Raw genomic sequence first — 24030 nt, forward strand, 5'->3', positions numbered from 1 at the left:
GGTCTTTGAGTTCATTAGAGCGAATCATCGTACCTGGTCCTAGTTCTATTACTAGGACTTTGGTTTTAGTTTTATTCACACTGTGACAAACTGATTGGATCAACTAGGCCCGTCAAAATGCGAGGTAGCTCCACAGCTATACGGACTATTCTGGAAATAATGCATTTCGAATTGTCTTTGTTGTTTATAATTATTATAAAATTCCTTCTTTCGTGACTGTCAATGTTTTAGACAAGAAACGACATCTGAAAGCGATATCTTTAGTATTTTAATTTCACTGTGTGGAGCTTGATTCTGTCAGTAAGTATCTACAGTCCGCATAATTGCGCCACTTTGAAAAGGCGGCACGACATGAGAACTCTCTTGTTGTGGCACGTTGTAAACACGTCATTACGGAACCTCCCGATCCATTAACAGTGCTGTTAGGTACCACAAGCACCGATCACCGTCCTCGTCGAACCCGTCGCTTGCGACGAAGGGCTCGACGAGGTTTAATTAACCCACAAACACAGCCCACTGAGTTTTTCGCCGGCTCTTCTCAGTGGGTCGCGTTTCCGATCCGGTGGTAGATTCTGCGAAGCACTGCTCTTGCTAGGGCCAGTGTTAGCAACGCTCCTGGTTTGAGCCCCGTGAGCTCACTTACACGTCAAGGAGAAGCTGATATAGCCTCTCAAGTATATACTCAAAGGTAGGAAAAAAAGACTGTGTATATATTTTTAATGGAAACCATAAACTATTATCGGTTCCAGTCTCAACACTGTCTGAACTAAGATTTCTCCTGTATTATGAGCAATGACTATACGAGATAAGAAAACGTATAGCCAAATACTGAATACCAAATATCTTTAACGAGTACGTATCCTGAGTCTCATCGTGATTCGAAACTAGACCTTGTGGTGTAGTACTTAGAGTCGTTAACTATCAGACCAACACCGTGGTCGTCATTAAGTCGAGTTACAGACGTAGATTTTAGTCTCTTATTATATATAGTGTTATTAAAATTACTGTCTTGAGTGCCTTCGGTTGCAGGTTCAATTGATTATTAACTCGATTCCAACGTATCGATTCGATATTCGATTTCTTCAGTATCGATAACGTTACAACGTCAACTTCGTTACAGATTTATCAACGAGAACGCACAGTTCGATTCTCGCTATTCAACCTTATTACCGAATGTATTCATATTTTTTTAACACGCTTTCCTTAGCTTCGTATATGGTATGGTAACAACGGAATCTTTGAACGTGATTTTCTCCCGATTTGGAGTGTCGGATTGAATTGAAACTTCGCACACTTGTCAAGGATGGATGAGGGAGGAGTGATTTGATAAAATTGTCCGATTATCGTGATCAGAGTCTTCAGGATTGACGTCGGTACCGGACGGTTGTGATACGATAGTGTCTTGTGCCACGTACTGAGATGTGTACGCGTGTGTGGCCTTTTTTCTTTTTTTTTTTAAGCTTAGATGTGTGGACGAGCTCACAACCCGCCTGGTTTTGAAGTGGCCTTCCTCCTAATATTATAGCCGTAGTGCTTTTTAAAATATTTTTAAATAATGACTTTAGTTTTGCCCGGTATCTGTCAATAAAATGTCATCAGCCCGCTGAGTTTCTCGCCGGATCTTCTCAGCGGGTCGCAATTCCGATCCGGTAGTAGATTTATTCGCGAAGCAATTGCTTATGAGTTGTTAGGTCTTCTTTGAAGGCGCTCGGACAGCTGTTAGCAAATCCCATCCCTCCTGGCTGAGCCTTTGCTCGCCCACCTGTCCTGGTGAAACTGAAAAGGCCTCCGGGCCAGCAGTAATCTTTCATTCATAACCAATACTATGAAGGCCTCAACTAACACCTCAAAATATAGATTGATTCTATATTACACATTTTCGCTTTTTTTTTGTTGACATTCGAAAAAAAAATGTATAGTCATTCTACAGTTAAGAGGCTAAAAAGATTTTTTAAAAATAAACACAAAATTAGATTGTAGTTCGGTGTTTTTCATTTAATTACTTTGAAATGAATTACATAGTAAGTATGTATGTATGTATCTCTTTCGTGATCTCCGTGTTTAAAATCGTTTCTTAATATGGGTGAGTTACTCTTGAGTCTCATTACTTTAAAATGCTTTCATTATCGTGACCAATATCTACTTGTCCATATTTACGCAACGAGCTCTTCCAATGTATTTTTGTCAATTAAAGCAATTTCGGCCAATTTGAAAATTTGTCCACTATCAAATTCCGATGAGAATGCAATGGTTCTATAATTTCAACTTAATATCCTGATCGGGAAACTAAGATAGAAAAATATGAAATGTAACCCAAGGTGTAAAAAAATTACCTAAAATATTCTTTACATCGCGTGCGCTGCGAAAACGATTGATTATATAATAAAATAATGTATTATGACTTTGTGTCGTGACAGCATGTGCTATATTTCTATATATTTATGCTGTGAAGCAGTAATACATTTCGGTTTGAAGGGTGGAGCCGCCGTTGTAACTATACTTAGGACTTATATCTCAACGTACCCACCTTGGCGGCATTTGCGAGATTGTAGATATGGGTTCCGTTAAGCACTTAACACCAGATGGGTCGTGAGCTCGTTAAATATAAATACATTTTAATTCAATTAGATCATTCTGGAAACCTGCGAGCGGTAATCTTCAATTGGCCATTCAATTGATTAAAGTCACACTCAATATCGTTCGGTTCATAAGGATGGGTAGACGTTGGAAATACGACAATCTGATTAGCGATTGGTATTAGGGTCGTCGACCGCGCGACCCACTTCCGGCGACCTCCGCAGGCACAGTACCAGCCAAGATCCAAAGTACTCAACCTATTAACGAGCTGGAGTACAACGCTACCCGTGTCATTAATTTTCGTATAGAAATTATGTGACGAAATCCTGAAGGATGCTTTTGAATTATTTTCACGTTTCGTGTCGGTTTTGAACTTTATTTGAAGTGGGTAACTAATCCGAACGGCAATGGTTTGGTAGTAATGAATTGATCTCGCGAAAAAAACAACCAATGGAATCCAGAATTGGTGTCTAGTAAACTACTATTCACTACTATTCCCGAGGCGTTTTTAATACGGTTTTATTAGCTTAAGACGTATGTATGTTTGTAACGGAATCTTTGAACATGATTTTGACCCCCTTCAAAACCTCCGATTAACTCGAAATTTGGTATACTTATTAAGGCCGATGACAATTCAATATTTAAAAAAAAATTGAAAAAAATGAAATTCAACTAAAAAATTAAAAATAAATATTAGTTAAAAAAACTATCAAAATACGCATTTATAGAAAATCCAACAAAAAAATAGAAAATAAATTTAAAAAAAAAACGTGTAAAAAAGCGTGGGGTGCATGGTATCAGTAGAAATATTTTATGAACAGATATGAGTAGAAGGGTTATTTTAATAATATCCTGAAAAGCACCCCACGCTTTTTTACAATAAAATCATTTTTTTCTTACACTATTTTTAATTCAAATTTATTAAAATTTTTTATTTTCTTAAGATTTTTTAGTTGGATATTCTATAAAAGCGTATTTTGTTAGTTTTTTTTTTTTACTATTATTTATTTTTAAACTATCTCAATTTTGGCGCGCTGAGGGCGATGTCAAACCTTAGCGTGACGTTCCACTGTAAGCGAAGGTAGGTACTTACTTATGTTGTCTATTGATTTTGAGAATCAAATAACAACATATGGCTACCTTCTCCTAAAAAACAAATAAAACGCTTCAATAATGAGCAGAATAAAAAATGTACGATTTTTATTCTGGTTAAGATATTAAGCTAAAGTACTAACATTATTGTATTGTTGTCAACCCCTTGATGCGTGTGCAAATTTTCAAGTTAATCACGTAAGACGTCTTGAGTAATGACTAGTTTTTTTTTGCCTACTTATTTTAGTAGCTTTGGGGCGCTATACTAGATTCACCGAGTGAGTTTTTTAATTTTTTTTTATTGCTTAGATGGGTGGATGAGCTCGCAGCCCACCTGGTGTTAAGTGGTTACTGGAGCCCATAGACATCCACAACATAAATGCGCCACCCACCTTGATATATAAGTTCTAAGGTCTCAAGTATAGTTACAGCGGCTGCCCCGCCCTTCAAATCGAAACGCATTATTGCTTCACAGCAGAAATAGGTAGGGTGGTATCCGCGCGGACTCACAAGAGGTCCTGCCACCAGTAAGTAGGTGAGCCCACGGAACTCAGCTTGACTTTTTTTTTATTTTTTTTTATTGCTTAGATGGTTGGCGAGCTCACAGCCCACCTGTTGTTAAGTGGTTACTGGAGCCCATAGACATCCACAACATAAATGCGCCACCCACCTTGAGATATAAGTTCTAAGGTTTCAAGTATAGTTACAACGGCTGCTTCACCCTTCAAACCAAAACGCATTACTGCTTCACGGTAGAAATAGGTAGGGTGGTGGTACTTCCCCGCGCGGACTCACAAGAGGTCCTGCCACCAGTAAGTAGGCGAGCCAACGGAACTCAGCTTAACGAATATGCTAACACCAGCTCTAATAATAGCAGTGCTTCGCAAAAATCTACTACCGGATCGGAAATGTGACCCGCTGCGAAGATGCGGCGAGAAACTCAGTAGCCTGTGTCTGAGGGTTATGGTTTCAAGGCAATATTTCGTTAAATTTATATATATTTTAGAAATCCTAAGCTAATGAAATTTTTTCAAGCCTTGTTTGAAGAATTTCTTGTCATCGCTCTAAGAAAGCTTTACAATAGCAATATCAATATAGCAGATTTCATTCAGAGCCATAAAGCTTAGAGGATTAAATTCTGTAGAAATGTGCTGTGGATAAATTCAGTGGCTCTAATTGTTTACGATTTCTTTTAAAATGCAGACTGATATTTGCCACACAAGCCTCGTTTGAAATATGCTCGTGCTAAGAGAACAACTACACTACAGAGTAACGGGACGCGAGTATACAGATCCCACGCTGCGATTTCAAAACTATTTCAATTAAAATTATGAAAGTTCAAGAAGCTGTTGGCGTACATTGTTGTTGGCGTGGAGAATTGTTGCCTTCAAATCCCCTCATTGGTCAGTTTTATGACAAGCTCATGTCAAGCAAGACAAGAAATGTTCACGATTGACTTCCACGATGAAGGAATCACATCGTGTAATAAAAATCAAACCCGCAAAATTATAATTTGCGTAATTACTGGTGGTAGAACCTCTTGAGAGTCCACCAGCCTGCCTATTTCTGCCGTGAAGAAGTAATGCGTTTCGTTTTGAAGGGTGGGGCACCCGTTCTAATTATACTTGAGACCTTAGAACTTATACCTCAAGGTGGGTGGCGCATTTACGTGGTAGATGTCTATGGGCTCCAGTAACCACTTAACACCAGGTGGGCTGTGAGCTCCCATCTAAGCAATAAAAAAAGAAAAAGCTTATCTTCAGTCACATGTCGTCAGTCTTCAGTCTTCAGTCTTATCAGTATTATCGTCAGTCTTAGGTCAAGCTTATGACAATATATTACACCGTTTTTGCGATCCTTCAGCTGCATTATCTTGCAGATTCGAAAGGTTCAACGGCCTCCGGTCCCGAGCGACCAATCTGGGTACGGGCGCGCGCAATGCGGCGACCCCATTGGACGATGCACACAGATACACGTGACACTAACGGTTATTTATTGTTGTTCGTGATTTGAATACAGTATAACGTTTTCTTGCGTATGCTTTTAAAAATAGATTGCGGTTTTCTGTTTTTGAACTGAGCACGCTTACATTGGAGTAAATTGAAGTTTTATGCAAGACAGTAAATATGAATATTTAGGGCAAAACTATTGTATTTTTTTTGCTTAGATGTGTGGACGAGCTCACAGCCCACCTGGTGTTAAGTGGTTCCTGGAGCCCATAGACATCTACACCGTAAACGCGCCACCCACCTTGAGATATAAGTTCTAAGGTCTCAGTATAGTTATAACGGCTGCCCCGCCCTTCAAAACCGAAACGCATTATTTCTTCACGGCAGAAATAGGCAGGGCGGTGGTACCTACCCGTGCGGACTCACAAGAAGTCCTACCACCAGTAAATTCGCAAATTATAATTTTGCGGGTTTGATTTTTATTATACGATGTTATTCCTTCACCGTGGAAGTCAATCGTGAACATTTGTCAAGTACGTATTTCATTTGAAAAATTGGTACCCGCCTGCGGGATTCGAACACCGGTGCATCGCTAGATACGAATGCATCGGACGTCTTATCCTTTAGGCCACGACGCGCGACGACTTCGTTGGGCATCGTCAAAAGTAGAACCCTGGATTCGGAAAAAGGGCGTGTAATTTTATACGTAATCTTATAATGTATACTAGTGATCCGATCCGGCTTCGCACGGGTAATTCGGAATATTGTGCTGAAAATACAATACATTACATTGACTATGTTTATAATGTTTATAACATTTTATCTTAAGTTTTATTAACTTTTACATGAGAATCTCGAAAATTGAATTTTATATTTTTTTTCTTGAAATGCGACAATCTTCTCATGTAAGCTTACAATCCTAAATTCACAATTTGAGGAGTAGAACTTTGAGAAACGCTGCTTAACCCGGACGACATATGTATTTATTTCCAAGAAATACGAATAATTATAGTGATACAGCCGTTAATCCCTAGTTTTACCGCCTTAGGAGTGATATATACAGCGATCCTTTCTCAGTGAATGCTTACAGTGAAAAAAGCATCTACTGCCAAAATTTCAACTGTGTAATCACAGCAGCACTCAAGCTAAGTAATTATATTCATATGTACATATATATCAAGTAATATAGTAGTAATGTCATGTTTTTTTTTTATTTTTTATTTGTCCTTGTGTGTGTGTTTGTGTGTGTGTGTGTGTGTAAGTGTTTTTATTTGTACTAGAGGTCCCGTAGTAGTCGAAATTCGACTATAATTAATTGGAATTGTAAGTTTGTACACTATTATGATTGTATTTTATACTTCTATAATCACAAATTTTGCCAAGACTACACTATAAAAAATATTAACAAAGACAAATAATATTTAAACTATTCTCTATTTGACAACAGACGTCAAGAACAAAAGCTTGACAATAAATAGTATGCATGCGTGTGTGCGTCAAATACATGGTACGTAGTGTGTGTAATGTTTTCTTTATCGATTTAATGTATCTTTTATGCATTATTTAAAAAAAATATTAGTATTGTGCACTTCTTCTCTATATACTCTATAAGTGTGGAAAATTTCATACTTCTGCGTCCGTGCAATTTCCGTAAAAAGGGATACAAAGTTTTTGCTTCACGTATTAATATATAGATGATCTATACGATGATGTATCTTTAATATGGTGATGGCGAAGCTTTGTGCAGTTTTTGTTGTTACTTTTGGGATAGTTTACTGGTATATTAGTGAACGTAATGTAAAACATGCCAAAGTATTTCGTCTATTGTTTCTTTCACAATAGGATTTTATTTTTATTTTTTACTTTTGTTATTCCTAATTATGTTTCCGAGTTCATAGCTCGATATGCAATGTGATTTTAATGGATAATTACGAACCGAATAATTAACAGATTTACGTCATTATCACATATAGGCTAACATCGTCCAGCTATTTTAAAGCATCCATACCTCACAAGCTTAGTGGTGACTAATTGTTCAAACACAGTTAGCTGCTAAAGTTCATGGATTATATAGGAACAAATTATATGAATAAATTAACGCCATCTATTATTCAAATGGTATTACCAAATAGAGGTGGTATTGTTATTTTATTGTACATAATATAATAATGTATACATATGTATATAATATTTAGATGAGAAATATGTTTGCAGATAGATGTACAGTATCAATATTTAGAGCGTAACGGTAGTTAGATTAAATACGCGACTAGATTTATGGAGGTCGTTTATGAGATTAGATTCGAGGGCTCACAGGATTGTAGTACTAAAAATACCCATTAAATTTTGCAAATGAACATACTCTAATTGCAGGTGAGTATTAGACTAGTGGGTGGGTCCTAAAATCCTTGGGCCCGCGGTCTGCTCACAACACCATGCAGACCGTTGAGTCTCACATACCCCGCGCGCCCCTTTTGCGCGGGGACCTCGTAGGAGGTTCGGCACTCTACCCGAAAAAAAAAAAAAAAAAAAAGCTGAGTATTAGAGCTGAGTATAGAATAATTCGGTCCTCAACAAAGTTCGGTGTCAGTCAAAAGTTACTGGTGGTAGGACCTCTTGTGAGTCCGCACGGGTAGGTACCACCGCCCCGCCTATTTCTGCCGTGAAGCAGTAATGCGTTTCGGTTTGAAGGGTGGGGCAGCCGTTGTGACTATGCTGAGACCTTAAACTATATCTCAAGGTGTGTGGCGCATTTACGTTGTAGATGTCTATGGGCTCCAGTAACCATTTAACATCAGGTGGGCTGTGAGCTCGTCCACACAGCTAAGCAATAAAAAAGAAAAAAAAAAAAACAGAATTTTGCTTAAACAATTAAAAAAATGAAAACTGGATATTCACTCTTAGTACTTTCACTGATATAGTGATTTTTGTTTATTTATTTTCCTAATTCTCGTGGTTGACTTTTAGTTATTAATTTTAAGAGAAATTATTTGAATAAATCGTATCCTAAGATGGGTCCCTATTTATAAGTATGTATAATTGGCTCTGTCGAACATTAGAAGTCTTAGAACTAGAAAAAAAAGTTAAATCGTGTGCTCTTTGGATTTTTCTAACGGGCTCACGGCCTACCTACTCATATATGGTAAGTAAAGCTCACAATGTTTGCACGTGAACACCTCCACCTAAAGATAGAATGGATTACAGCTTCGTGGTACTATTGAATACCAATTTTTTTTATGCCGCACCATCCTTTCTAGTTACTACGCAAAATATAATTTACTGGATATATCTCAAATTTTCTGTTATATCTTTATTATATACTAGCCGTAGTCGCCCGTTTCGCTGCGCATTTAAAATTAACATTATTATTTATTGTCATTATTATTAGGGGGTCCAACACTCATATAAATATTAGCCTATCCATTAAGTACATGTATTTTCTACATGGATACCAAGTTTCAAGTCAGTCGGATGCATGGTTCAGTAGTTATAACGGAACATCCGTAGAAACCACTGTAGATTTATATATTAGTATAGATTAAATATACCGAATGAGCTTTATTCTAGAGCCGTGACGTTACTAGGGTGTCTATGTTTAGATCTGAGCTTGTGAAAGCGGTGTGGGACAGCGATGGGACCCGATGGAAAATCAATGCTGTGACGTCAATCGCGGACTGGTATATAGGATATAGCTGTAGGATATAGCTGTAAGGATTTACAAAGAGATTTGCTTGTTGTGATACTAGACTACATGCATTGGTAAAATTACAAATTACATCAGATTCATACGAGACCTATGATGATGTAAATCGGCGTAACCCCGCTATTTAGTTAACTAAGATGGATAGTGTTAATTCTTACATCAAAGTTATTTTTTTTTATTGCCTTTGTAGGCAGACGAGCGTACGGCCCACCTGATGGTTAGTGGTTACCGTCGCTCATGGACGTCAATGCGAGTGGTACATCCAGGCCGCTGCCTACCATTGATTACTCTCCACAAGCCTCGTTTGAAGAAGGACATGACATAGCGCTCGGAAAACACCGTGGAGGGGAGCTCATTCCAAAGCGGATGGTAAGTAGCAGAAAAGATCTTTGGAAACGCAGTGTCGGTGAATGCAGTGGTTCCAGATAATATGGATGAACTCTGCTTCGATGGCGGGAGGTGCGACGGTAAAAAGGAGATGAGGGATCATCTCGAATAATTCCTCAGAGTATTGTTGTTGGATATGTTGGATGGATGGAATTTTTGGATAACTGTTATAAGTCCAATGCATGTCAACAATTGTTTAAGACTGTATTTAGGTATATCGGACAATTTAAAAAAATATATATATATTGCTTATATTGGTGGACGAGCTCACAGTCCACCTGGTGTTAAGTAGTTACCCATAGACATCTACAACGTAAATGCCGCCGCCCACCTTGAGATATGAGTTCTAAGGTCTCAGTAGAGCTACAACGGCTGCCCCACCCTTCAAACCGAAACGCATTGCTGCTTCATGGCAGAAATAGGCAGGGTGGTGGTACCTACCCGTGCGGACTCACAAGAGGTCCTACCACCAGCAGTATTAGTACGCGTAACACGTGATAAAAGTCAAGCTTGCAAGTGATAATTGTGATATTAAAAATAACAATGTTATTTGTTTTAAAGAAAATCCGACAACGCAAAACATATTTTAACACATCGGAGGTTGGTACCACCGTTCTAAGTTTGCTGCGAATTAATCATGCGTCGAGATCCCAGGGGCGGACTTAGATAAAGCATTAGGCGGGCCGTCCAATTGAGTGACCAAGTTCAAAGAGATAATTCGTCTTTTTGCATTAAAAGTGTACACTAAAATATTCGAAATTAAGTTAATATGCGGAATCATTTGGTATCACCAGTATATTTTTCTCATAAGTACTGTCAAAAGAGCGTAGTTTAGATTTTTTTAGTTTACCTATGTTTTGAATACTATTAAAAAAATTAATACATCATTTTATCTTACTATAAAAGGCAGATAATGTAACTGGTAAAAATTAAAAATTAATATTGTAAGATTAATATTAAAAATATCACATGTTAAACCTTTAAAACACTCTCCTGTAAAATTAGTAAGTTTTGAGATTGTACAGTTTAAATGCGAGAAGACGATATGTAGCTTTTATACCTTAACTAGTGGACCCGGCGAACTTTGTTCCGCCACACGGTTTGTTTCAAACACATCAACCGGTCAACCATAGATTATACACTTAATATATTTGAGACGGTCAACTTCAAAAAAATTTTTTTTTTAAGGGATTTTATGACCCGGTATCTGAGACCTTTAAGTCATGTCTTATTTTATTTATATTAGTATTTTTATGAAAAATGATATTATGGAGTGAAATGAAATGAAGATGATTAATTTGAGACATTAATCAACTGGGATGAAATGAAATGGGATGAAATATAATCTCAGTAAAATGGTGGTCATTTACTAAGATTTTTTCAGTGGACTTTTTGGAGGATCACGAGAAGTTACGTCCAGCGGCTTTGTTTCATTTTCCCACGTTTGTGCACTTTCACAGATATTAAACGGTTAATAAACCACCATTATTACACATTTAAACCCGAAGAAACACTAAATAGACAAAATAAAACAAATCACACAACTCCACTCCTCGCGTTCCCGCCAAAAAAAAAACTGTTTCAAACACATCAACCGGTCAACCATAGATTATACACTTAATATATTTGAGACGGTCAACTTCAAAATTCTACTATACTTAACCATAGAATATATTACGTTTAGCTGTCAGTTGCGTTTTGTTATTCCATATCAGTTGCGTTTTATTATTCCATATCATTTGCGTTTTGTCATATCACGTTTTATGTCACGTCCCATGGGAACGTGATAAAAAGTATCCTATGTCCTTCTCCTGGTTCTAAGCTACCTCCTCACCAATATTCAGCCAAATCAGTTCGGCCATTCTTGAGTTATAAATAGTGTAACTGACACGATTTTCTTTTATATATATATAGATATGTCACTTTTATTTATAGAGCTCTCGTTGTGATTAAAATTGATCTTGTTCGTTGTTAAGTTGATTAGTTGCACAGCGCTGCATCGCAGTCACCACCGAGACATTGTTTACCCTGAGGCGAAACGGTTCATTACATTTTAAATCTTTGAAAGGATATTGGCTATTAGTTTTGTGATTGAAAAATTACGGGCGACGCGATCCCTTTAGAACCATTTATTGGGTTAGCGTAATATGAATTAGATTGTTTTATCTATACACATAAATAAAATTGGAGTGTCTGTTTGTAATATTGAAATAACCGCTTTTTACTACATACATATGAATACATATATACGGTATATACACCAAAATAACATTTTTTACAATTTTTGTCTGTCTGTCTGTTTGTTCCAGCTAATCTCTGGAACGGCTGGACCTATTTTGACGAGACTTTCACTGATAGGTAGCTGATGATATAAGGAGTAACTTAAGCTACTTTTTTTAGACTAGCTTCACCCCGCGGCGTCACCCGCGGTACGATGTTAACCGCGGGTAATATCGCGGGACTCAGTTATCAATAATAAAATTTAATGATTCCGAAGCGAAGCGAGGGCGGATCGCTAGTAGAAAATAAAGTTATGTGGTAGCTTAGAATGTCGGCACCCATCTCTGCACGTGGGCGCTGTAAAATGTAATTAAGAGATTTATAGGAGAACTGGCAGGAGTAGGAGGAGTTCATATGATTATTGATTATCATATGCATAGGACGTAACCATTTACCAATTTGGTAAAACGAAATATATCATAAGTATATATTATTATTTTTTTACTTGTTACTTTTTGTGTATTTATTTTTAGGTGGTACTTAATGTGTATTGCGTGCCTAATAAAAAAAGAAATAAAAAAAAACATGTATTAGCGTTGCTTTGAACTGATATGCTGTCATTTTCACTGTGATGCTACATACGCAGCCTATAAAATCACTTATCAAGCCCGGTCCACTTTTCTGACTGATTTTTGATTTGACTTAACAAGATCCCTACGCTGATCTGAAGATTCCTGAAAATTTCATTGTAATTCAGTCTAGTAGTGTCAAAGTCTACAAGGAATATACATACATACATACATCGACTTTTATATATCTCTATTTGTAAATAACTATTTCCGTATCCGATGGCCTGCTAGCCCTGGCTGATTAGAGTGACAATAAATAAAAAGTTCGGAAAAAAATCACCATCATTACGGAAAATATGAGTCAACGCTACAGACTCTCCACATCCTCCAATCTCGGATTCTAGTTGTGAATCGCGTGGAAAAACTAGCGAAAACTTCAAATGATCCCGGAGGTTCATGAGCGGTTTTATTGTCTATCTTTACAAATGAAATAACCCCAAATTTATATCTAACAGAACAATGAAAATGGATTGCAATAATTATTTCTGCTTTTATAGAGTATTAGCATATACAAAAGCACGAGGTAAATTACTGCTATAGATTTTTTTTATTTTTTTTTTACTGTTTAGATGGGTGGACGAGCTCACAGCCCACATAGTGTTAAGTGGTTACCGGAGCCCATAGACATCTACAATGTGAATGCGCCACCCACCTTGAGATATGTTCTAAGATCTCAGTATAGTTACAACGGCTGCCCCACCCTTCAAACCGAAACGCATTATTGCTTCACGGCAGAAATAAGCAGGGCGGTGGTACCTACCCGTGCGGACTCACAAGACGTCCTACCGGGTATGGAATGGGCTCCACTCCACGGTGTTTCCCGAACGCTATGACATATCCTTCTTTAAAAGAGGCTTGTGGAGAGTATTACGCGGTAGGCAGTGGCTTGGTTCTACCCCTGGCATTGCTGAAGTCCATGGGCGGCGGTAACCACTCACCATCAGGTGGGCCGTATGCTTGTCTGCCTATAAGGGCAATAAAAAAAAATGAATGAGCTTAAAGTCGAAAGCATAGCATGAATAGCGCATATTTCGTCTGTTTGTGTCGTAATTATAAAACTTGCAGCACAAAAGAGATTTTATCAGAATACCGCCCAACATAAAAGGCTGCGCATAAAGACTTCTTTGTAAGCTCCCAATGCAGCTCTGTTCCCGAGATGATAGCCAAACTCAACCTTTTCAGTGCGGGGGCGTTTCGCAGTCTCTTAGCTATGAAAACGAGTGACGTCAAAGGTTTCTCGAAAAACCTCTAAAAAGTCTACATTACAGGACTTTTTGGCGGGAACGCGAGAAACGATTTTGTCTATTTCTTCAGGATTAAATGTGTAAAAAACGGTGGTTTATTAATTAACTAGCTGACCGGGCAGACTTCGTAGTGCCTCAATCGATAGACAAAAGACCTAAACTTTTGTATAAAATAAAATTAAAGCAAACTTAAGGAATCCGTCCGACGTGGGACACATCAAAGGGAAAACAAAATTGTTATTTTTATTTAATGCCGAGCATTTTTATATTTATCTGCCTTTTAAGCCGTCTCTGGACTTCCACAAATAATTCAAGACCAAAATTAGCCAAATCGGTCAAGCCGTTCTCGAGTTTTAGCAAGACTAATAAACAGCAATTCATTTATACATATCTATATAAGAAAATTAATATCTGTGAAAGTGCACAAATATGGGATAATAAAACAAAGCCGCAGGACGTAGCTTCTCGTAAAAAATCTCAGTAAATAACCACCATTTTACTGAGATTATATTTCATTCTTATCATCACATCTCATTACATTTCCTTTAATTTCATGCCAATTGATTAATGTTTCAAAATAATCAACTTCATTTCATTTCACTACTATCATTTTTCATAAAAAATAATATAAAAGATTAGGCTATACGTTATGATACCTTTGCCTTTCCAGTTGGAAAAATTGAACTACTCTCTGCTTGTTTATGGAGAGATGAGCTCACTGCTTATTCGGCGTCAAGTTATTACCGGAGGGTTACATCACAACCATGGAGTTAATATGTACCTACAACATCACAACACAATATGAATGACTTAGGGTCAATGTGTCAACTGTCAAAAGTGCCTACTCACAGCTGTCACTTAATAAACCATTAAGCACGACTACTTTTGTGGAATGTGTAAGCTGGGGTAGATACTTGTTTGTATTTATGGCATCTAAGTACGATTATTTTGTTTGTCAGTCATTATAGTTTGTCAAACATAGCTTGCTATGCAAGATTGTGGGCAGAGTGATATTTCTAGGATTATGTTAAGTTAAAAAAATGTAAATTAAACAATGTATAAAAAAAATTTTTTTTTTTTCGGTCAATTTAGTCAAGCTATATTTACCAGACTATTTACGAGTAAAATTGATTTTTAATTAAATAATAAGTACTGTTTGATCTAACTTTTTTTATTGAATTATTTACTCTACACTACAAGAGTCAAATATTTTGAAGATTCAGAAATTATCTCAAGACTACAAAATTAAATGTTTTTAATAATATATTTTAGTTATTATATGTATTTGTTTTTTTTTAATTTTAGGTTCATTGTTAGAGTTGATTGTCTTTCTCAATTTTTTTCTATTTTATATTCTTATAATTTTTTTTTCTTTGTCTTTATCGAGAGTCATGTCTAAATATCCAGTCCGAGTCTAAGCCGTTGTTTTTCAAACTTAATTTTTAGATTTTGCGAAAATTCCTTATATTTCTTTTTTATTTAAATACTTCTTGAGAACAAAATCGACGTCATTATTCCGTAAAAAGTGTTTTTAAATAATTAGCTTCGTTAAATTAAGATGCAGCCGATGCAGTACTGCAGGTCTTGGCTCGGAGCCCGACCGTGGACAGCATTATCGCCAGCCGCTCTTTATTTATTGTAACTACATATAATAGTACGGTTTTGGCAGACGGTTAGTAAATTCAGTGAACAATAACCGACATCGGGGATACAAAGTCGTTTAGATCCGTTTTGAAATTCGAAAATGACTAGAGACTAAGTAGTATTTTGAAATTAGACCATAATTACTAACGCCTCAAGATTTAGATTCGCTTCGTGTAAAATATTTTCCATTCCGTTCTGTCATTGAAATTTCAAAGAAGAAAAATTGACGATTCTCAAAGTTTTTTTTTTTAAATTCAAAATACATACTTTTTAATTTACCTATTAAATAAAAATTCGAAAATGACTATACTCTATTTCAATTAAGAAGTCCAATGAGACAGATGTTATTATTATGTAATTGTGTGTGTGAATTAATTGGTTAATGATTTAGATTGATTGTGTATTTTTAAATGATGTTTATGTGATGAGACTAGTATTTTGAAATTAGACCATAATCACTAAGGCCTCAAGATTTAGATTCGCTTCGTGTAAAATAATTTCCATTTCGTTCTGTCATTGAAATTTCGAAGAAGAAAAATTGACGATTCTCAAAGTTTTTTTTTTAATTCAAAATACAAACTCATTAATTTACCAATTAAATTATTCAATTGAATGAAAATACCGGAGAAAGTGGTTCTTAACTGTTTTTTTTTAATGCTTAATAGTTTCTTTAACATATACATATTTATGGCTCTATTTTTAAGGTATTCTTACTAGTATTGTGAGGCGGCATAGGTATTTTTAACTACCCTACCTATTTTTGCCGTAAAGCAGTAATACGTTTGAGTTTGAAGGGTGGGTCAGTCGTTGTACTGTAAAACTGGGACTTAGAACTGATGCTTCAAGGTGGGTGGCGGCATTTAACACTGGATGGGCCGTGCGCTTGTTTACAATCTAAGCAATAAAGCCCATCTCAAGAAAAAGCAAATGTAATACTGTACACAATATCGGATGAAAATGATTTTTGGAATACGTAAATTTGGATCTTAAATCTGTGTTTTTAAGTCGAAGTCTCAGCAATGTTTTTTTTTAATTGCCCGGTTAGGCAGACGAGCATACGGCCCACCTGATGGTGAGTTGTTACCGTCGCCCATGGACTTCAGCAATGCCAGGGGCTGAACCAAGCCGCTGCCTCCCGCAAATGCATGGCCACCGGCCAACTTTTGAAACGATATGGATTACTACTCCGCGGCAGAAATAGGCAGGTTTATGGCACATGATCGTGCACTTTCATAACACACCTTACGAATGATAAAAAAAGTCCATTACTGCGCGAGTCAGAGTAAACGAGTGATTGTATAAGAATAAATCCGGTCTGGTCTGATGGTAAATACAAAATGTACCATCATACATCAACACGCACAATATGTGGCGGTAGCCATCATACAACGCAAGATATTTGACAGATGCCTGAATCTCGCTTACGACATTTTCAAGATAAGCTCGCATATATACAAGTTCCGAACAACAACATTTCTCGAATGGTAAACCGTCGACGTCGCCTAAAGCACGTCATTACGGTTCCTCCTGATCCATTAACGGTGCTTTTAGGCACCACAAGCACCGGTCACCGTCCTCGTCGAACCCGTCGCTTGCGACGAAGGGCTCGGCGAGCGAACTAACCCATAGACACAGCCCACTGAGCTTCTCGCCGGATCTTCTCAGTGGGTCGCGTTTCCGATCCGGTGGTAGATTCTGCGGAGCACTGCTCTTGCTAGGATCAGTGTTAGTAACACTCCGGTTTGAGCCCCGTGAGCTCACCTACAAACGATAGGGCGAAGCTGAAATAGCCTCTCAAGGCTATCAGCATAGGTAGCAAAAAAAAACAACATTTGGACCGTCGGTCTACCGAGCAATATCACCCGCTCGGTGGAAGTTCTCCCTTTGTCGTATATTCCTGAAAATGTATTTCGCTTTGAATGAAAACGCCGCGAACATTTAACATCTATAGTATCGCAACTAATGGGCTGATGGATTTTTAATATCGCTCCAACAAATGTTAGGAATTGTGTAGTAACCGGATGCGCACACGCGATTGTTACAGCTTTCTTTTTTTATTTATTGCTTAGATGGGTGGACGAGCTTACAGCCCAACTGGTTTTAAGTGGTTACTGGAGCCCATAGACATCTACGACGTAAATGCGCCACCCACCTTGTGATATAAGTTCTAAGGCCTCAGTATAGTTACAACGACTGCCCCGCCCTTCAAACCGAAACGCATTACTGCTTCACGATAGAAATAGGCGGGATGGTGGCACCCACCCGTGCGGACTTACAAGAGATCCTACCACCAGTAATTACGCAAATTATAATTTTAAGGGTTTTACGTAGAATAAATTGGCTGCTCGATTGACTAAAGCTCATTTCGATAAAACGGCACGACATGAGAACCCTCTCATCGTGGCCGCCGGTAACTAACTATACATAGCTGATCCTGCGGACCAAATGGTAAACAGTCGACGTCGCCCTAAACACGTCATTTCGGACCCCCCGACCCACTAACGGTGCTTTTAGGTACTCCAAGCACCGGTCACCGTCCTCGTCGAACCCATCGCTTGCGACGAAGAGCTCGGCGAGTAAATTAACCTACAGACAAAGCCTACTGAGTTTCTCGCCGAATCTTCTCAGTGGGTCGTGTTTCCGATCCGGTGGTAGATTCTGCGAAGCACGGCTCTTGCTAGGGTTCGTGTTAGCAACGTCGTCAGGTTTGAGCCCGTGAGCTCACCTACTAATTCGGCGAATCTAGAATAACCCCTCGTGGCTATAGGAATAGGTAGGAAAAAAAAGACTACAGACATCGATCAAACGCGCCTATTACGGTCGGCGCATCTAAATTTTGGACTTCATAAGTGACATTCGAAACATCACAAGTCTCTACTCAATAATGCGTGAGAACAGTAAACATGGCGGAGACGGCGACGTCGCCTCTCCACCGTCGGATTGCAGGAGTCAAGGACGACCGAAATAACATAATGTTAAAGCTATTTTTGATACTCGGATTTCTTCGACTTTTTTTATTTTTATTGCTTAGATGGGTGGACGAGCTCACAGCCCACCTGGTTGTTAAGTGGTTACTGGAGCCCATAGATATCTACAACGTAAATGCGCCACCCACCTTTACATATAAGTTCGAAGGTTCTAACTTATAGAAAGTAAATTTTAAATGATAACAATTAGTTTTAACACCAAATCAAAATGACAACAAACAAACAATACGAACAAAATCGATTTAAAATTTTTGTTTGAACTAAACTGAACTGAAAAGCCACATACGAAGTTATGGATTTTGTTGCCCTAAAATCCAATTCGTGTACATTGTCAAAAAGAAAACCTCCAAGTAGCGTAAACCTATTTTCTATTTATAGAATTTCCAAGGGTGGAACTATTCTAATAACGATCCTCTCATAAGGAGATGTGGGGCGCGTACAGTACGCGAGCTTATAAATACTTTTATAGGTACATTTGATGTTCGAGTTGCGACTCGAGCGGTCAGAGTTACGAGAGGTTTGAACTGATTAAAAATGTTTTGGGTTTTGCATCTGTATATTCTGTTGTATAAGTAATTCTACCATGAAACAGTATTTTAACAACACGGTTCCACTCTAACACGAAAAGAAAATTTCACCAAAGCCCCCCTTATAAGACCCCCTATAGGAGGGTCACCAGTTAATGGGCCTAAAATGCTGGTTTATTTATGATGCGGGAAATTTAATTTCGTTATACATAGATTTTACGTTTTTTTCCTTTTCATTGTATCACGTAGCTTCGGGTTTGATTGGAAATAAGTTTCTTGTTGGTATATTTTGTTTTTTTTCCTACCTAAGCTGATGGTCTAGAGATGGTCAGCGTAATCTTAGTGAGCTCACGGGGCTCAAACCTGACGACATTGCTAACACGAACTCTAGCAAAAGCAGTGCTTCGCAGAATCTACCACCGGATCGGAAACGCGACCCACTTAGAAGATCCTTCGGTCACTAGTTCGCGTGTCTGTATCCGGCGTCAAATAAAATGAAATGGGATCTCGGGATAGAGCCGAAACGTGCGTGGGCCCAGCACGCGTATGTCTCATGTCAGAGCATCAAAATTGGGCACGTATATTTTAAGGTTATTCTAAAAATTATATTTAAAGACCTAGTATTTACTTACAATGTTATTGGCAGGAGGAAGGCCGTTTATATTTCGTTATGTATTTTAGCTTAAACTAAAGCAAGAACAAGAACATCACAAAGTTTTCATAATCACTTTATCTATATATTAATACGTGAAGCAAAAACTATGTATCCCTTTTTACGAAAATTGCGCGGACGCAGGAGTATGAAATTTTCCTCACTTATACAGAATATAGAGAAGAAGTGCATAATGCTAATATTTTTTTTTAATAATGCATAAAAAATACATGAAATCAATAAAGAAAACATTACACACACTACATATCATTTATATGACGCACACATGCATGCATACTATTTATTGTGAAACTTTTGTTCTTGACGTCTGTGGTCAAATTGAGAATAGATTAAATATTGTTTGTCTTTATTAATATTTTTTTATAGAGTAGCCTTGGCGAAATTTGTGATTATAGAAGTATAAAATACAATCATAATAGTGTACAAACTTACAATTCCAATTAATTATTGTCGAATTTCGACTACTGCGGGACCTCTATCTAGTATTTCATGAATCTATTAAAACTGTAAATTTAAGAGTAGTAACATCAGCTTAGATGATCTTATACGATAATCGAGTATAATTATTAATTTGAGGAATATATCTGCACTACCTTCGGCTGACTGGCAGAGAATGCCTTAGGCATTAAGTCCGCCAATGTAAATCTAATATATAAAATTCTCGTGTCACGGTGTGCGTGATTGAACTCTTCCGAAACGGCTCGACCGATTTTCGTGAATCTTAGCGTGTATATCGGCCAGAGTAGAGAATCGGACATCTATTTTTCATTCCCCTAAATGTTAAGGGTGGTCCACCCCTCAATTTATTTTTAAATTTTTTAATCAACATTTTTCGTTTTTATTTTTTTATGATACATCATACAAAAATACATACAACCCCAAATTTTCACCTCTCTACGATCAACCCTTATTTTTTTTTTGGTAATTAAAAACTTTAACTTCCCTACAAATCTTATATATGGCAAAACAAGTTTTAAAAGTCAGCTAGTTTTAAAATAAAAATACCTTTGTCATATTCTTCTGACAGCTTGGAAGACCCTGCTGAGGTTAGTCATAGCGGGGCGCGCCGGTGACAATATCTTCGCTTCATTGTGGAGGACAAGTTTTAGGTTAGTTCCAGTAATAATACACGAATGCTTATTTATAATTTCAATTTACACAGATTCGGAACGATCTATTTGAAGTCCATTTCACTGCTTAATCGTAACGAGTAAGGGATCACTTAAACATTCGTCTGCTGATGAATGATCTGGAACAAAAACATCTCTTTAAAGATCTCGATCTTTATTGTATTGCTTAAAAATAAACTTTGCTTAGATGGGTGGACGAGTTCACAGCCAACCTGGTGTTAAGCGGTTACTGGAGCCCATAGACATCTATGACGTAACCAGTATAGTTCCCGGTATAGTTACAACGGCAGCCCCACCCTTCAAACCGTAACGCATTACTGCTTCGCGGCAGAAATAGGTAGGGTGGTGGTACCTACCCGTATTCACAAGAGGTCCTACCACTAGTAACTGCCATACATGAGCTAGAATTCTTATAAGTCATATAGTTAAGTTAGAGCTATAAGTATTAGAATATAGCTGACGTATTAGACTGGAATTAATTAATTAATTATTTAAGGTCTATGTCCAGCAGTGGGCAGATAAAGGCTGATGATGATGATGATGATGATGATGATTAGACTGGAAGGTACTTATGCTTCGTAGCAGAAGCAGGTGGGGTAGTAATACTTAGCTGGGCTCACAATATGTTCTGCCCTTATTGCCTTATGTTCTTAGTAAGCTCATATAAAGCTCAAAATGCGCTGTGCCCATTCTATGGTGAGCCCTTTGGTCGCATTATACGACACTTTCTTTTAAAGCCCATCTCTATATTTAATTAATCAAATTAACTCGATAAATCCAGTTGTAGGACCTTCTGACCTAAATAGGCTGGGAGCTTGTTAGGTCATTAATTGATATAAAATAGTGAACCTTAATATAGACGAATATATAGGTTGTGGCGTATCTTAATATAGTAGGTTTCAGACACCGTCTAACAAAGAGTGTTATTAAACTAATTTTTTTTTTTGAATTTTATATAATAATTAAATAAATAAATAATAATAAATAAATAATAAATATTTACTAACAATAACGCCACGTTAACTGGTCCCGTGATAAGTTCGTAAAGAACTTGTGTTACAGGTACTAGATAACGGAAATAAATATAAGATTTTTATTATACACATACACATATTTAATATACATCCATAACCCTGGAAAATACATTTATATTTATCATACAAATATATTTCCCTTGGCGGGATTCGAACCCGCGACCCCCTTATGTAGTGACCATGTCACTTACCACTACACCAGACGGCCGTTGTATTTAAGAAGACAAAATTATTGATAGGGAGGTACGAAGCGTAAAAATATCACGCAGGTACACCACTATAGTTCCTGTTTGAATAGAGTTGAGAAAGCTTTGGTACATTCCTATTGAAAATTAGGCTTTATGTCCCACAGAGAACAGGGACGAGGAAAGTGATCATTAAAAAAAAAATTGACATTTAATTTGTTTATTTATCGCGGTTAATCCGTGTAAACATGTCAGAGAAAATTTGAAAACATTCAACCACAATATTCAAATGTCAATGTATAACTACTTCGATCCAATGTGAATGTAATAAAAACTGTAAAATATCCGTAAAACGTTGACGACAATATTATGATAACAAAGTACGCGAGATTAAAACGTAAAATCACTTTTAATTTAAATTGAATACTTCCTAATTTGCATTGTACATATCATTTTAAAGTCTTCTCGGAAATGAATATGACGGATTTGTTTAAAATATCGAGGAATGAAAAGGCTATTATTTGGTTTAAGTGACATTTTTGTAACTTTACATGAGAGTCATACAAAGTTTAAATATTTGAAAAAAAAAATATCATAACAAAAAACTTTTTTGGCTATTTGAACGGAGTAAACTTAATTGAAGTTCAATTAAAAACATCGAACTGTTGATGCTTTAATATCAAATCAAAACGGATCTTTAATTACTAAGATAATTATCGGGAATTAAGGAAAATTAAACCAAATATCCTTTTACCCTTCGATATATTTCAAATTAATGACGTCGACGTCTTCTTAATTAAGTTTAAACATTGCATCTTTACGAGTGAAACGTAAATGTAGAACCGGCAAGGTTGCATTATCGATTGCATTGTTAGCCCCACAACTTCGATCACTGGTTCTAACCATTCACGATCCTTCAGAATTATAATAAATTTCAATGAGAGACCATCCGAGTTGAGATTATCGACTCGTGAACGATCTAAAAATAAATATTTGACAGTCGCGGTATGTACGATATATGTCATTATCATTTGCAATATATATATATATGTTATCGGCGAACCATTACGGTCACGATACAGGATCGAATCATTCCGTACTCGAGCAGCTCGTGGGTCTATCGGTTAATCGCATCCACACAACACAAGCCGTCACTACTGCTGTCCACCATCTTAAATTTCATTCACAAAAATCTCTTTCGCACAGCGGGTATTTGTTTACCGTATTCCGCCTCTGTTTGTAGCTTCTTCACGGCGTTTCGACGCTTAGCACTTATCTTTCGACGCGGGCAACGTTTTTCGACGCTCTCTGGTCTTTTTTAACGGTTTCCTGAACGTTTTTGTTGGTTGTGCGAGGGTTTTGCGTCGGGTACGCGGTCGCACGTGCGTCCGCGGCGAACGAATGCGTGCAACTGAAGAATGGTTGTATGACTGCGGTCCCCTGATAGCCGGGCATGCGCACTACCTACCCGCCAAAACGTACCTACGCGCATGTATGAGTGACGAAAGTTCCCGGCCCATAGATTATACGTTAGTTTTATTTTTATAAAACGCATCCGCGAACGCCGCGGCGCCCGGCGAATTGTATGCAACGTTCTGAATCTGAGAATTGCTTGGAGCACGACTTATTCGTAAATAGGTCTCCTTGTATTGAAAATGGGTTATCTTTACCATCCTAGCCTGTAAGTAGACTAGGATAGTAGAATGAATGTGATTAGACGAAATTTCCGTGACCTCTTGATGGTTGACTCCCAAACAATGTTTAATTGAAAGACATTTTTTTATATTCAAAAAGCTTGATACAAAAAATTCAATTTTTAAATAAATTCGTGATTTAGTCAAGGAATGCGTAGCAATGCTACGTTCCGCTACGGCGTAGAGCCGTAGGGCCGCTACAATCTCCGCGAAGGATCTAAATTAGTAATGTGAATAAGCAATTTTCCCTCAATTACGGTAATAATGTTGTTTTTATCTAATTTCATTAAGCGAATAAATTTCGTCACGGTTTTTAGGGCTGTCACAGTGTTAATCAGTTTTGATACTAATTTTT

The 24030-nt window shown here is 37.4% G+C and overlaps 1 protein-coding gene across 1 annotated transcript in view; it reads right to left on the reverse strand.

The window, feature by feature from the left end:
• Positions 1–23394, reverse strand: part of LOC101742142 (nascent polypeptide-associated complex subunit alpha, muscle-specific form) — a 55437-nt gene extending 32043 nt beyond the window's left edge. Inside the window, exons 1-2 of the mRNA XM_038015406.2 lie at positions 23203–23394; positions 20638–20881 (exon numbers count right to left, since the gene is read on the reverse strand). The gene's annotated coding sequence lies outside the window, so the exon portion shown is untranslated. The remainder of the gene's footprint in view (positions 1–20637; positions 20882–23202) is intronic.
• Between the last annotated feature and the right edge of the window lie 636 nt (positions 23395–24030).

Source organism: Bombyx mori, chromosome 14, assembly GCF_030269925.1.
Source record: "Bombyx mori chromosome 14, ASM3026992v2".
Classification (NCBI taxonomy): Eukaryota; Metazoa; Arthropoda; class Insecta; order Lepidoptera; family Bombycidae; genus Bombyx; species Bombyx mori.